This window comes from Amphibalanus amphitrite, unplaced genomic scaffold (genome assembly GCF_019059575.1).
Source record: "Amphibalanus amphitrite isolate SeventyFive unplaced genomic scaffold, NRLGWU_Aamphi_draft 000091F_arrow, whole genome shotgun sequence".
Lineage (NCBI taxonomy): Eukaryota > Metazoa > Arthropoda > Thecostraca > Balanomorpha > Balanidae > Amphibalanus > Amphibalanus amphitrite.
Genome location: NW_024881587.1, coordinates 498,571 through 515,578, shown reverse-complemented (window position 1 = coordinate 515,578; position 17,008 = coordinate 498,571).

Genomic DNA, 17,008 nt, shown 5'->3' with positions numbered 1-17,008 from the left:
AATGAAGCAGCCTAATTTACTTCTTAACCCGTTAGGGACCACATATAGACAGAGTGAACCATTTCGATTCATTTAACACGCACTAAAGCATCCTGGTGTGGTGATGTGAGAAAATTGTGTCGATACCTCAAGTACTTTTTGAGTTATAGTAATGTACCAAAAAGTACCACTGGTCCAATATAACGTTCGTGCGCCGCGCCGGCCCGGAAGGTAGCAGCGGTCGCTCCCCGGTAGTGCAGTATGGAGGCAACGCCTTCGTTTGATATCCCATGTGTATCAAACGATCAGTGCTTTGAGCATGATTGTTACACTGCAATACGTGTATTGCACATTGCAAAGACCAAGCAAATAACTCTCAAATGGCGGCGACAAAGCCAATGCACCATCCCATTGAGGTTCACATAATCCGAATGTGCTCACCACACTGGATCTTTTGCGTTAGCCGGGCCACCTCACCTACGATGGTAAGGTAGGAAGCACTTTGCACAGATTGCCACTTCACACTTCACGCACGTCTTCCGTGGCCTTCCGCTGCAGTCGGGGAGTCGGCAGCGTCGCCGTCCATGAGCTGTAACGATGAGGTGACCGATTCCGTCGTATCGGAGACTGTCGGCCGCGTCCACTCCTGAACACCGTTGCACATCGCGGCCTGCTGCTGCCGATTTCATGTAAGCCACCGCTATCTCGCGCCGTAAGTTCAGGAGCGAGAGCTGCTGCTCCTTGGGCACTGCAGCTCGATGCAGGAGCCAGCTGTTGACGATGGCCATGTCGAACATCCTGGTGATCAGGCACCAGTACCACTTCTTGCCCCTTATGGATATGTCGTACTGGCCTAGCAGCCATTCGTGCAGGTCCACGCCTCCCATGCCCATGTTGTATGACTTGTTGACATGCGGCTGGGGCAGCTCATTTGTGATCTTGTTAACGCCCCGGTAGTCCACGCAGAACCGGGTATCACCAGTTTTTTTTTTTTTGTACGAGGACAACCCCACTCGCATAGGGTGACACGAATAGTTCAATCACTCCCTTTTCTAGCATCTCACGCACCTCCCTTTCGATAATTTCCTGACCCACTTGAGTCACCTTGTAGGCTGGCCTGCGCACGGGCTCGTCGGCAGTGGCGGATCCAGGATTTCGTCAAGGGGGTCCTTGCGGTATTGTGGTGCCCCCTGGCATTTGGTGCCCCATCGCCTAAAAGAAATATACGGATTTCGGCCACTTACTCAGAGGGATGGTGCCCCTGAGACCTCGGGATGGTGCCCCCTCAGACCCAGGGAGAGTGCTCCTTCAGACCTCGGATTTCGGAATGGTGCTTCTGGAAACTTGGAATGGTGCCCCCGGAGACAGACTTCGGGATGGTGCCCCCTCTGCCCTCAGACTTCGGGATGGTCCCCCAGACCTCGCTATGGTGCCACCGGAGACCTTGGGATGGTGCCCCCGGACCCTCGAGATGGTGCCCATGGAGAACTCGGGATTGTGCCCCCGGATAACTCGAGATGGCACCCCGCAGACATCGGGATGGAAATAGCCCCACCCGACTAGGCGAGGCACAGAAATGGGCCTCCGGGAGAACCCGAAAACGGTACACTATTCCGATAGACCTTCTGAATGGTGCCCTCTGAGGAGACCTCTGGGTTGAAGCTCCCGTCGGTGACTTCCGTGATATATTTTAAAAAAATCATCCGTGATGGTGCCCCCGGGAGGTCCAGGGGGGCCATGGCCCCCATGCCCCCCACCTCTGGATCCGCCACCGCTCGTCGGTAATGAGTTTAATCCTGTTTTGGATTAGGGCGCAATTTCCCAGTTCACCGCTCCAGGCGAAGTACTAGGAGTACTCTTCCACCAGTTCCAACAGTCCATCTCTTCTCCTCCTGACTCTTCCTCTCCGCGCTCACTGCCACGCTACCCAGTGCGCTCACACCGTTCATCCCCAGGATAAACTCGAAGGCCAGCGGCTTACGTGACACCACAAGCACGCGCACTGATACCGAGTCGCCAGATTGCGATCGCACCTCCACTACACCCGTTCCCTTGCACAAGTATCGGTCACCGCTCACCGTCATCACGCTCACTGCATCTCGACTCCAATTTTGACACACCCACACGTGCCCTACGCATAAGCTGCACCCCGTGTCCAGCAGAGCGTCACAGGCCGCGCCGTCCACCGATTATCGCACAACGTGCAGCGCCCCGTTCACTGGAGACTGGGAGAGGAGGCTGGCGCCCAGTCCTCCTCTCCGCTTTCGTTTTCCGGGCGGGAAGAGGCGCTATGGTTGGGCCGGTTGCAGCGGAAGCAGCGCACACTGCGCCGACCGCCGCGGGGCGCGGGCCCCGCCACGCTCCCGCTGACCGCGAGCAGCGAGGCAATCCGGCGACAGGTGGTAGGGCTGTCCGCATGAGTGACAGGTCACGCGCGGTGGTGCCGCCGGCGTCCGCACTGCTGCTCCCGTCGCTGCTGCAATGGCAGTTTCTTCTTCGTCGGCGAGCACGACTCGGGCCTGGCTAAGTAGCTCGGCGAGCGTCCTGCTTTCGACGCGGCTTCCTGCACGGAGCACACGGTGGGTGGTCTCCGGCAGTTTTGCCACGTACGCGCAGGCTAGGCCGCTGTCCGTCATACCGCCAAACAGGCTGGACAGGCGACGCAGCTCTGTGACGAAAACATCCACCGGCTCACTCCTACGTAGTTAGCTTCATCCTCTCAAAACGGTCATAGGCGTCAAACTTACCCTCTGCGAAAGCCGAAATCAGACTTATTTATAGTCTCGTAGCCAGCCTTGTCCTGCTCGTCCAGCTGCTGGTAGACGGCGAACACCCCACTTTAGGCGCAGGGGAACGACGACCTGCAGCACGTCAATCCCTCGTAGACTGCACACCAGCTCCACCTTCTCCAGCCACTCTGTGACAGGCTGAGTCGCTCCGTCGAACTCAGGCATGAGTCGGAGATCGGCTGCAGCGTCCACTGCACTCGCCGCCTTCACACTTTTCGCGTCCGTCATGGCTCTTACTCTCACACACAAATCCGAAATAGCTTACAGAAAACGAGCCACCTTTCGAATGCTATCTTCCTCAGCACGTCATCGTGTCGCGGAGCCAACTGTCGCCGCGCGCCGTCGCCCGGCTGGCGCGGTCCACAGTGCAAACACAGCTGAGCGCCGTAAGAATAGCGCCGCGAGCGCAGGAAATACGGTCCGCCGGTCCCACGACCCCGGCTCACCCACACATGCGTTCTAAGGTGAACACATACAACATACACGCACACAGCACGCTACATTATACCAATTCATGAAAAAATATATCATAGCGACCACACTTGAAGCAGGTCCTCCTGTCTGGTCCACGTTTTGTCGATAGGGTCCTCAATGGTGTACTTGCAGTAGGCAACTCCGTCTGAAGCTCATCATTGGTCTTGATCCACTCCAGGCGCCTGATCAGAGTTTCTGTGCTGGTCGCCTCACTGTCGAGCACTCTCAAGCGCCACTGGATGGGCACAGCCCTGGTGATCTGCTCGGCTACCAGCCGCTCCTGGGCCTTCTGACCCAGATCGGGCATGGCGGCCCGCACCAGTGCCTGAGGCCGCACTGCATAGGCTCGCAGCTTATCAGACACAGACATCTTCAGCTTATAGAACTGGTGGAGGAGGGGTCGCCGCTTCTCTGCAGGCCTCTCAACGATCGCCTCTCAACGACCCTGTTCTTCATCTCGTTCACGTTGGTGAGCGAGGCGTCATCCTCAACCTCTCTTCCCTGCCACTCGTGACTCTCTCCAGTCCATACAAGGCAGATAGGATCGCCCGCTGCTGACCATCAGACCAACCATTGGCTCTAGCAATTCTAAAAAGAATCCCTCTTAAATGTATCTGGGTCTTCTCCATCCTTTTAGACAAGGGGTTTAAAACAGAACTAGACCACTCCATGTTGAAAGTATGATCCAAAGACTTGTGTGCCTTATTTACATCAAGTTAAAGTCAATATCACCCTCGAAAGTCTTTTGGGTCAATTCTGCTTCCTTTTCTTTCTTGGACTTGATATCGCCCATGTGTCAGGATTGTCGAAAGCAACACGCTTTCACGCAATGAGTCTATATCCCACTTCTGTTGTTAGGTAAGCCGAGTCACAAAGCTACTTTGAAGACAAAGTTCTGGAATCTTGAAGTAAAAACAGCCTGGGCCGTATCCCTGAGATGACGAATTGGTGATTTACTGTACCAACTGCTAGGCACACACGAAAATCTCGATGAGGCGCGCAGCTGCGCAACAACCTGTCTCGAGAAAGACGGCCATCTTTCAATATCTACTTAGTTCCGGAAAAAAAAAACTCAGTCTCCACACTCTCGGTCTTCCTTGCTGCACAGCACAGTTTCAATCACCAATTGCACTATCCCACCGCTGCCACCATTGAAGGCGTGATCTTCAGGGCTCTTGCACGTGGCCAAAATGTCTAGGTTCCAAGAACACCGAGCTGTATTGTACACATCCAACCGCCACCATTTCGATTTTCGAGACTCTTTAGTGCCCTGCTCCAGCCTTTCATTCTCTGCGTGGCCGCCATTTCATCCCGCTACACTCCCCTAGGTGGCAGCACTTTCTGACCGCACCCCGACATCTACCGGCAGATGCAAGATACACAACTCATCCTTACATATTGACGAAACGGATTGTCTGATAACCGACCGCCTCGCCAGCCGACCGACTGTATGCCCGCCTGCAGGTCGCATCGGCGACTGGCCCAATAGGCGAAGCTGTCGCCGATCACCAAGAGCACTGTGCTGGAACAAACGAGGTCACAATATCAACAAAGTTGCCCCTGGCGTAGTAAAGGCTTCTTGTCTGAAGTTTTATGACCGGAGGCGGGGCACGCCTGGCGCAGCGGTCGGCCCGCTAAGAGATACCGAGACTGATAGCCCCAAGAATGGGAACAGACGCGTGGTGACGTGATGTTATTTTTCGACGGACCCCGCCCGGTACCGAGCGACCAAAATGACGTACCTAACGCCCGACAGCCAATCAACATAATGGTGACAACCTTCTTTTTCTTCTGTCGTTGGTTCCATCCATCGGATGCAGTGTCGAGCTTGTCGACCGCCTTTCCGTTACGTTAAACTGTTTACTACGCCATCTGACGCCGGGATTAGGATAGGTCTATGGGTGGATATTCGTGTTTGGCTAGGACAACCGATTGGCAAAGCCAAGCCAACCAAAATACGGGACACGGCGGGAGCGCCGGCACCTACTGGACACGTGGGCCGACCTATGGCGAAAGACGACTGCGGACTGCGGGGCGCCGTTACTAGCACGATGCGGGACTGTACCGCATCAGGTAGTCGTCCTCTGACCACCACTCGCGCGAATGATACCGATCAGGTTCTCGAGTGCACCTTGGTTGAGACGAACCAAAAGCAGACACTCCCCCACCATACACAGCCGGCAGGCCGGCCTCAGTCGCCTGGAAACCGAGCCCGAGGAACCTGGACATCCCTCCTGCTTAGCCATGCAGAGAGCCTGCCTCTTTTGATGTGAGCGGGAGGCGTGCTCGAGTTGCAAATGTCGAAGGCATCACTGACACGGAGGGTGAAATGGGGTGCCTTGTCCATCAGTTTTTTTCCTGGGGATGGTCTTGAAATGACCAATCATGGATGAGATTGTGGTTTATAAGTAGCTGCGCATTCAGGCTCTACCGACCAGAGCAGCCCAGGCCATCGGATCGATTCTTTGACTGAATTGCAGCCATCGAAGGCTTCGCTGACATGAAAGCCTAAATCAGCTGTGTCCATCGATTTTGCTGTGGATATATGGAGACGGAGCTTGCTCGCTTTCTTGCTCCGTTACCAGTGCATTTTCTATTCTAAGTAGAAGGGACGTATATGTGGCCACTATCCATTCAGGGACGTTTCAGCCCAGGACATGTTCCCGTTTTTGTACGACTTGATTTTTGCATGGACATTGCCCATGTATATTCGTGATTTTTTTTTTTTTTGTCGACGGTTTGAGTATATTCTCGCTTACTGTTGATGTGTCTTTGCAAAACTGCAGAGTCATGCTGCCAGCTCATTGATCCGCCGTTTTTCGATTCTTTCGTCAGCTACCGTTGATTTACTTTTTTCTTGCCTTTTCGACAGTCATGGTTTGGCCCTCTACGGTTTCAATCTACGCCACCGATTTTTTTTTTTTGCCTGCGTTTCCTGGGTAAAAGACGACGAAGTTTGTTCAAACTTCCAATGTATGTTCAGGATGGTCCGGCCCTGCCGGATAGCTAAGTGGGATCCGCGGATGCGCTGTGGGTGCGGCGAGCCACGTCACTAGCCAGAAACTTTGTCTTTCTTGCCTCCTCTTTCAATTACAATCCGATCGTCCTCCGCCGGCTTCATTTTAGATATAGTCACCGAATGGTTGAGTTTTCGCATGTTGCATCACGCGAGCAGCGACCTGACATGGATTGTAGGGAAGATCGGGGCCATTTGATCATCCTTGGAATCATCGATGTTGTGTAAAGCTTGCAGTATGCTTGCCCAGAACCATCAGCAACTCCTTTCACCCACATGAACTCCGTTTCCCACTCACGTTTATGCTTTCTTCCAGAGTCATAAGACCCTCTCCACTTCTTCCCAGGCATCTCCGAAATCAATGAACAGCTGAGGCTGTTGCATGACCTGGAACTCTAAAAAAAGTTGGTATGACACCACACCAGCAGACCTCATACCACGATCCTCCTTACCAGCTCCTTACATAAAAATCGTCACGAGAGTGAGACGTCGGAAGTAGAAGGACCAGAAGGGTCCTTCTAACCCTGAAAATTTACCCCTGATAGTATCCAAGCCTCACGTGAACTACCACTCAGCGCCACATGTCGCGAAATGCCTCGCATCGCACACATCGCCGGCCGTAGTGGCGAGACTATACCGTGCCGTGGATGGACCTGTCGATGGTCTGCTGACCAGTACGTACAAATTTGGTGTGGAAGTTGTTATGGACAGTTTGGATCAGACCGTCGCCACACACCACTTCTGGGCCGTTCCAACGGACCGTCAGCTCTATGTCAGCGTTCTTGTGCTGTAGTTGCCTGTGTTCTCCGTGCACGTCTTTGACCACACTGGCCATGCTCTCAACGATGGATTCGGGAGCTGACATCAGCCAAAACCATGTAACGGCCTCCAGGTATGGCCGCAGGAGGCGTGTTCCACCACATTCGAGAGGCAGTGAAGGTACTTCTCTTTGCTTCTCTTTGCTTCACCATGTCGGCCACCCTCCGCAGCTGGTGGCAGTGTGTGTTCAGCCGGACATTTGACGCCCCAACTGATCTCCTTCGCGTGTCTAGGCAGTCTCGACGTTGTTTTTTTATATGTAACAGCTAACTTCAACTTGTACGTGTGCTTACTTGTGTATGAAGACTGTGTTTCTCTACTTCTACGGAATGGGTACTGATGTTCTACTTGATGTTGGCCCAATCTTGGCCCTCCTTCTCCTTCTCTTATTACTACCAGAGACGTTCTTCCTCTTCTCCTCGGTCCTGCCTTCCGATTTCTGTTCCTTCTTCTCCTTTCTTTCCTGCTCCTTAATGCTCCCTCTAGATCTGACTAGCTTTTGCACTGCTTCCTTTTTCTCCTTCATAAAGTTCCCGATGGCCTTCTTCAAGCTGGTCTGGGACGAGCTCTTGTCGTCTCTCCTCAAAGCTGAGGACATCGGGGTGACGTAAGTGGAGCTCACCCCTCTCTCGGACAGGTCTGTCGCGGATCTAAACATTTCCGACGCGTCCTGCACGAGGTTCAAGCTACGCGCCGCTTTCTGGGTGACTCTCGAGGGCCCTGGGGTGGCCTCGTCATCTGACAGGGAGATCCTCGCGAGAGATTTCTCGAACTTCTTCTCAAGCTCCGGTATGATGATCACAGCCATCTCTGCCTTGACCGAGTCAGAGGTGGCAGAGTCAGGGTCATCGCCATCCTCACCCTGCTCTTCTTCTTGACCGTCAGCATCATCATCAGAGTCGAGGCTTTCTTCATCGCCCTCAGGTCCCATCTCATCACCGCGAGGAGGTGCGGGACCAGCACCCTCCTCGCTCACTCCCCCCCCCCCCCCCCCCGAGGCGGCCCCGGTCAGCCACTTCTGGATGTCGGCCCGCGAGTACTTTGCCCCGTTGGCCGGCTTGACCTCTTTCATGTCCTCGTCCAGGAGAGGGTACATGTCTTTGGATTTCATTTCCCAGAACTTCTGGTTGAAACCCCTGGCGTACTTGGGGCCGCCTGACGTCACCACGTTCTCCCAGAAGTGGACCTCCCACTCTCGTTGGTCGGCGTGGACGTCATCGTTAAGCCTGAGCTGGGCGGCCCACAGGTTTGCTACGAAGTTCTCGTAGGTCCTCGATTCGGGCACCTGGGTGACTTTCCAGGCGTAGGCCGTGATCGGTGGGAAACAGCCGGGGATGTTGGTGACGGCGATCACGTTTCTCCTGCCCGTCGCGTCGCTGTTCTTCGTGACCGTTCTGGTCTGGCCGTTCGCCAGTTCGCGCCCATGAACTTGGTGGTCAGCTCGGTCAAGATCCGTTCCTTGTTTCGGACCGCCGTCGCTAGGATGATGATCTACGTGCGGTCCACGCTGGTGAGGTTCTTGGTCAGGTTGAAGAAAATCTGACGGTACACGTGAGAGTCCTTCAACCCGAAGCCAATGAAGTCCTCGGGGTTCACCGCGGTCAGGGCGGCCTTGTCGAACATGGCCACCGCCGTCGCCAGCTCCCTCAGCTCTCTCCCCTCCATCTTCGTCTGCAAGACCGAGGACTTACAAGATACAGGCTCAGCACTGCTTTACTTATTAGTGATCTTAATCAATGCTCAAACGTTGTGTTGTTATTAGCCGTCTCAACGTTGTTAACAGCTTGAGATCAGACCCTCCAGAAATGCATCCAATTTTCTTTCCTGGAAACACATTTCTCTTATCAAAACGGGTAACTGTTGATGAAGAAGTATTCAGAAATCATTTTCATAGAGAAAATGGAACTATGATCGTTACTTTTTTATACAAAAGGTTTATTGTTCATTTTTTAGGTTTTGTTTATTGTTTAGTTTCATTGAACTGAACAAAACGGTTTGTTTAGATGCTCTTTATGCAAGTTTGGCATTTACATGTCCTTGTTTGAAATCAGCATTTGCATTGTCTAAGTTGTCCATCGTTTAATGGTCCTTCATAATCGGTTGCCTCGCCGGTATAATTGTTTTTTATCAACAAACACTCTTCATAGAAATAGATTATCATATCGTATTCAAACGTGGAGTATGTTCTTACACAATGGCAAGTGTATGTACATCGATAATTCTTGTTTGCCTGCTTTGAGCTGATCGGTCGAGTAGAGAAGGAAATCCATCCACTGTTGTCTCGCGTCACGTCGTTTTCTTCTAGAGCTTGCCCTTCGACAATCGACCGGGTTCCGAGTCTGGAGCTGCTCAAGCACCTCCTCCGCGGAGACGAGCAGGCCATTTGCAACGGTTGTTCCGCGCCTCTTACCGTCGCTCACGTGCTCTTATCTTGTCCACTTTTAGAACCAGACCGGACGCGCTACCTCGGCCGCATCGCTCCGGCTACCACTGTCCGCCACCTGCTGGGTGACGAGTCACCCTGGGTCTTATCTGGCAACATCTTTTCTTTTATCCGCGCAGTCAAATTCAAAGCGATTTACTCGACCTGACCCAAATCCTCTCTAGTCTCCTTGTCTAGTCAGTTGTCTATTACGACGCTCTTGCGTTGTTTTATTTTACCCTGTCTTTTTTATAGTCTTTTACTTTCTAGTCTTGATATCTAGAAAGTTTCTTCTTTTGAAACACTTGTTTTACTAGCGCGACGTTATGGGCGCAAAATGACCTTTGCAGTCGACGCGCCCTAAAGCCCCAATAAACAAACAAACAAAGGAGCTGCTCAAGCTCTTCCACCAGGTCGTCGAAGGCTCTAGTTCGTTCCGGGGAAAACCTGCAAGTCTTGGATCTTTTCGCTGTAGGTACTTGGCGATATCCCTATAGATATCGCAGAGAGCTGCCCTTCACACATCAGGTGGTATATCTCGGTTTTCTTATCTCCGTCGCTCAAGCTCCCAAGAGCCTTTATCCTCGGGTCTTCTCACCATGTACTAGAAATAAGTGTCTCTTGATCTTTTGCTTCACCATATGGCCTTGGCTTCACCAGTTCCCGCGCAAAGCGCAAGCGTTCACTTTATTGTAGTGTTGCCGAGACTTACGATAACGTCGAGCAGCTCTCACCAGTCTTTCCCAAGTCACTAGCCGCTGGCGCTGATCCCCGCAGCGCTACAGGTTCGGCATCTAGGTGCGGCTGTCGCCGCAGACACAGGGGCGCCATGACTGGAGGTGCGAGTTCCCGTTTCCACCGCCGCGCCGCCCAGAGCGCAGCACCGCTATAACAAACAATAGGCACATCATAAGCAACCAATCCGCAAACCAGCAGCAAGAAAAGCAGTTTTCACAACGGCCATATGGTAAACATTCGGTTCACATGTGGTGCAGATTTGGTCTGGTCAAATTAGGTTCATTGTGTTTCTTAGAAGTTATCAGTTTGGGCTGCACAGTTGCTAATATAGGTACCTGATTTTTAAATGACCAGTCATTATTTTCTATCAACATACTGAAATTAGTTCATGATATGAATACATTTGTAAAAAAAGATATTTGGTGCGGATATGGTCAATTCTGGTGGATTCGTGAAAACGGCTATAACCGACAATGTGGAGAAGGAAACTAGACCTCCCACTCCCTGATGGAGGCGCCAATTGCATATCTCTTCTCCACATATCTTTCCTCCCCCGCGCAACTATCCATTATTCTATGTATGTATACGCTAAACAATGGTAGTGGAAGCTATCTTATATCTATTTGTAGGTCTGTTTATTATCCCGCGCCCGGGTGGGCCTCTCAGCCAACTTCGCCATGGTTGGGGGGGGGGGGCCTTTTGCCACACCAGGTTATGTCGGAAAGAAAGCAAGCTTGAAAGACGCGGAAAAAAAACAATAGATAGTTCGCTATAAGGACCATGCAGGTCATTTTTTTGATCAGGTCATCGCTGAGGTCACTGGAGGCCATGAAAGGTAAAATTTTCACGGCTATTAGTTTTCGATTTTGACACTTTTTCACAAATCGACCCAAAAGTCGGGAACCAATGGATCTACAGTGCTGTGAAAGGACATATTCAATAGCTCTTTCAAAGGTCTTTTTAGCATTGTTCTCAGATTTGACCGAAGGTCAACGGCTTAGCCTCCACAGGGCAAAACGTCTCAAAATTTGACGGTTTTGTCGAAAAGGTTTTTGTATAATAACTATTTACTCCAAGCTTGTATTACGCTGATTTTACCCCCCGCAGGGGGCTGACCGTGGTCAGAGCTGCTGCTTAGCCGGGGTCATCTGGCTCCGGCTGTGCGGCGGCTGTGACTTCGGCCAGTAAGGGGAGTAGCGCCCCCTCGGCCCCAGCTTGACGCGCGTTTTGACCTGGACTTGCCTTGCTTACTGGATGGATTGTCTGCAGGATTGGCCCCGCAGGGGGTTGGCAGTGGCCGGGGTCGCTGTCGGACTGGGTTCCTTGGGCCTTTGCCCCGCGGCGGCCTTGGCCTCGGCCAGCAAGGGGAGTAGCGCCCCCTCGGCCCCAGCTTGACCCATGCTTGCTTGCGACTTGCTTTGATCGCTGGTTGGACAGATGGTACGGCCCGACTTTTCTTGGTTTTCGTGGTTTTGTTTCTCTTGAGCGGTCTCTGTTTGCTTTTGCTTTGCTTTTCACCGGATGTCCGCGTTTCTTTCGATCACAGCTTTCTGATTCTTTTCCTACCTTTTTCGTTGTTTTTGCACCCGCAGGAACACAGCCGAGTTGGGCTAGTGTAAGGGGAGTGGCGTCCCCTCGGGTACCAGCCGGTTTTACTAGGCTAGGCGAGCCGACCCGTACCCCAGGACAACGGGATCCTGGAGGTTGAGCCCCCCACCGTGCGGAGCCAGTCGCGGTGGCTGGGCAACACGCCTCTTTGGCCCTGAGTTCTGTAAGGGCGGGACACTCAGTGGGGCGCCGCACTTGAGGAGCCATTCCCAGTCGTGACGCCGCCGGGGGTGGTGTCTGAGAGGTGTCGCCGGCGGGGTTCGGGCACTTGTGCTCGTCCTCCGTCGGTGGGACTGATCTGTCGCTGCCCCTGGCGGTGACTCGGCTAGGCGTCAAGGGAGGAGGCGGTATCCGACCGTGGGGGGTGGTGAGTCTCTCTCTCCCCCGCGGAAGGTGCCGCCAAGTCCCGTACAGTCAGCTCGGCCGTCCCAGGCCTTGTAGCGGCGCCGTTGCGGAGCGTCGGCGGCCGAGCTGGCGGAGACCAAGCACACTCCATGGATAACTCGACCAACCCCCCTTCCCCCACTCTTACCAATCCTTCGGCCTCGGCCGATCCTCGCCCGTTGGCCTCGGCCGACAGGCGAACGGTGCTTGAAAAAGGTCCACGATCTCCTAAGATCCTCATCTTCCGGAGCGCAGACAGGGAGCTGAGCTCTCTGTCGCCCTTCCAGCGGAAGGATGGCTGCGACCGGTTTGGTTCGATAGTTCGTTGTGACCGGATGCGTGATGGCGCGCTGGAGGTCGAGTTCAGGAAAAGCGAGGAGGCGGCGAAAGCATTGGACGCTACTCGCTTCGTGTTCTCCGAGGGACGGGCATCCGGCCGGAGGCTCGTTTCCATCCCGCTTACAGTGGAGCCCCACCGTTCTAAGAACTCCTCACGAGGGGTCATTAACTGTTTCGATTTGAGGGGAGTGAGCGACGAGGATATTGCGGACGGGCTCGCCGATTTCGGCGTGACAGCGGCTCGCCGCATCATGACGAAGAGAGGCACGGTCTCGACCAACAACATCATTCTGACATTTGACTCTACCGACTTGCCGAGTGAGATTCGCGTGGGCTACGTGAAGGTTCGCGTGCGGCCTTTCGTCCCAGCGCCCATGCGCTGCTTCCGCTGCCAACGTTTCGGCCACACAAAGGACAACTGCCGAGGAAGACCCACGTGCTCCAAGTGTGCTTCGCAGGACCACACTGACGAAACCTGTGACTCGGAGACCCCCCGATGCGTCAACTGCGGAGAGGGGCAGACGCCGCACTCCGCGTATGATAGGTCTTGCCCTGCATACGTCAAGGAGAAAGAGATCATGACCATCAAGGCTACCAGAAATCTGTCTTTCAAAGAGGCCCGGGAGGTGTACAACCAGAGTCACCCGAAGACCTCGTATGCCCAGAAGGTGAGAGTCACAAACTCTACCGATGCCTCCCAGATGAGCGTAGCACAGCTCGTGCAGCTTCTCAAACGATTCGGCCTCACCGTCGTAGCCACTGGTGACTCAGCGGACAACACGGCGCCTCGTGCGCCGCCGAGCAACACAGAGCAGGCTGCTCAAGAGTCAGTGTGGGGTCCACCCAGTCCCGCTCCAGCCGCGAACGGTAATGGAGACGATTGGACCGTCGTCCAGCGCCGACAGGGTGGTCGGCGCCCCCCGGCGCAGGGTAAGGCGCCACCCACCCCGCCCCGCCCCCGACCGTCTACGGCGGTGCAGGAGGCTCTGCGGCGGGGGGAGGAGGAGAGAAGGGCACGTGAGGCGAGGAGGGCTCGCCTCGTCCAGAAGGCCCTCGAGGCTAAGGAAGCCTCGTCTGCCGACTCCGCCTCCGGGAGTGCCAATGCGGCTGTCGCCGCTGACACCCCGGAGACCCCTCAGGCGGGGACTCGGCCCATCATGGGTCCCCCGCCGCCTCCTCCACCTCCGCAGCGGCGGCCACCACCGCCGCTGCCAGAGACGCCTGTGTCGAGGACACAGGCCGCCGCCTCGACATCCCCGTCGGGGCGGCAACAGCCCTCCGCGGCTCCAGGGCGCCTCGCCAAGCGGCAGACGCCCCCGAGCTGGTCACCTTCGGAGGGCGACGCCCCCCGGTCGAAAAGGCCCCAGCCGGGCCCGAGCCATGCCCGATCTGCCTCTGCTGAAGGGAGGCTTCACCGAGAGGGCTCAGGGCACCCCCGTATCCGCTACGGGGGGAGCGCCTCCTCGGAGTTAGAGGACCTAGTCTAGTCTTTCAGTCTAGTCATTTCCTCTTTTATCCTTTTATCTTTTTCGCGCTATTGCGCTTTTTTACCAGGTGCATTTCTCTCGGTGCTTTTTACCTTTTTTGTGGTCAGTCAGGTATCTGTGTGCGCCTTTGCCTCATGTTATACGCGCCCTTTTTGCGCCTTTTTAACCACGCCTTTTATTCTACAGTGGAACTGTAGAGGCCTCCGGGCCAACTACCAGGACCTACAGTCTCTTATCCGTTGGCGCACACCCCTTGTTTTAGGTCTCCAGGAGACCAAGCTAGCGCCAAACGTTACCTTTGCCATCAAGGGCTACTCTGTTTTTAGAAGAGACCTGGACACCCCGACCATTGCCCATGGAGGTGTGCTTCTGGCGGTTCACCACAGCGTACCTGCTCGCCAGGTGCCGCTGCAGACTCCCCTGCAGGCGGTGGCCGCCAGAGTTGATTTCAACCACCGGGAACTGACAGTGTGCTCTTTATACCTACCACCAGGTATAGCGCTCCCGGTGGTTGAGCTGCATCGACTTGTCGATGAGCTTCCACCTCCGGTCCTGGTAGTCGGCGATTTTAATGCCCATAGCCTGGCGTGGGGATGCGACACGACTGGCACTCGTGGTCGACTTTTAGAATCTTTTATCCGCGATGAGGCGCTGTGTATTTTAAATACAGGACAGCGCACCCATTTTACAACACCCTCCGGTCAAACATCGGCTCTGGACCTGAGCTTAGTCAGTCCGCGGCTAGCTCAGCTTTTTACCTGGTCCGTCCATGACGACCCACTCGGGAGCGACCACTTCCCAGTGTGGCTGGAGCACCAGGAGTCCCCAGTGTCAGGCAACCGTCCACCTAGGTGGAATGTTCGGAAGGCCGACTGGGGCGAATTCCAGGCCGCCGTAGAGGCCACGGTTTTATCCAGAGCCGACGCCTCTGTGATGTCTACAGATGATTTTACATGTTTACTCATTGACTCCGCAAACGGGTGCATACCCAAGACGTCGAGTCAGCCTCGTCGTCCTCCGGTCCCGTGGTGGACCAAGGAATGCGGAGATGCGATTCGTGCCAGGAAGCGCGCTTTTAGAAAGTTTGACCGGAGTAGTACTACTGAGAACCTCATCGCTTTTAAGAAAGCGCGGGCTTTTGCCCGTCGCGTTTTAAAAGAGGCAAAGGCTGTTTCATGGCGCACGTACGTGAGTTCCTTAAACCGTTTTACTCCTACGACCCAGATATGGGCACGCATGAAGCGCATTGAAGGCCGGTTCAGCTCTGTTCCGCTTCCGGTTTTAAGAGTGAACAACACGGACATATCCCACCCTTTAGACGTCGCAGAGACGATAGGCCGTGCACTCTATCAGCGCTGCCGAGGAGAGCCGTCCTCACGACCTGCACCAGCCGCCGTGGACTTCAGCACAGCTGAAAATTTGATGTACAATGAGCCTTTCTCTATGGCTGAGCTCACGTCTGCCATCAGCTCGTTGCGCAGCGTCTCAGAAGGTCCGGATGCTGTCCACAACGACATGCTCCGTCATCTCCCAGCAGTTGCCCTCGAGGCGCTGCTAGCAACTTTCAATTCGCTTTGGGAGACTGGCACTTTCCCTGAGACCTGGCGGGAAGCCACTATCATTCCTATCTTGAAGGCTGGCAAGTCGGGACATGACCCTCTCCACTATCGGCCCATCTCTCTCACATCATCGCTTTCAAAGCTGATGGAGAAGATGGTCAATGTGCGTCTTAGCTGGTTTTTGGAACATCACGGTGTTTTTACAAACGCCCAGTGCGGTTTTAGAAAGCACCGCAGCCCTGTTGACCACATTTTAGCCCTCGACACCGAGATACGCACCTGTTTTACTGAAAAGAAGCACCTTGGAGCACTGTTCTTTGATATTGAGGCGGCCTATGATACAGTGTTACGACACAGAATACTTTCCAAAGTACACAAGTACGGCATACGCGGCCGGATGGGCCTCTTTATTAAGAACTTTTTATCGGGTCGTCGGTTCAAAGTCCGAGTTGGCAGTAGTCTTTCGAGCAGTTTTACCCAAGAGAACGGAGTTCCCCAGGGCGGGGTGCTTAGTGTGGCGCTCTTTGCAGTGGCGATCAATGACATCGCTGATGATCTGCCGGTCTCGATCGGTAGATCGCTCTTCGTGGATGATTTTGCCATTTGGTTTGCCGCTTCAAGCGCTCGGCATATGGCCAGACAGCTGCAGCTTGCAGTGACGCGGTTGGAGAGATGGAGTCGTGACAACGGTCTTCGTTTTTCAACAACGAAGACCGTCGCTATGCACTTTTGCCGCCGCCGCTGCGGCGACCTTCCCTTGGGAATCCAGCTCTATGGACAGATGATTCCTACTCGTCCGGTGGCGAAGTTTCTTGGGATCTTTTTTGACAGTCGTTTAACGTATAAAGAACATTTTAGAACGCTTCGGGAACGATGTTTTATATCCCTGAACGTTTTAAAATGTGTCGCCCGCACATCTTATGGTGCGGACCGCAGGACCCTTCTTCTTCTATATCGATCTATTGTACGATCGAAGCTAGATTACGCTTCTTTTGTGTACGATTCAGCGAGTGAATCTAGCAAGAGGGTCCTGGATACAGTCCATCATGCAGCACTCCGAGTAGCCACCGGAGCATTCCGCACCTCGCCCAGGAGCAGCATTCTTGCTGAGGCGCATGAACCGCCACTTTCACTCCGCCGTCAGATGTTGGGTATGCGGTACGCGCTGAAACTGCGCCAATTTCCTATGCACCCGACGTACCCATACGTTTTTTCACGGCATGCCACCCGATGTAACGGAAGGTTACGACCCTCGTTCGGAGTGCGCATGAAAGAACTGTTTTCAATAGCTGACATAGCATTGCGTAACGTTCGTCGTACCTGGGCTGCGCCCCCTCCACCGTGGAAAAGTGTCAGTCCACAGGTGGATCTTTCGCTTTCTGCAGTTCCAAAGG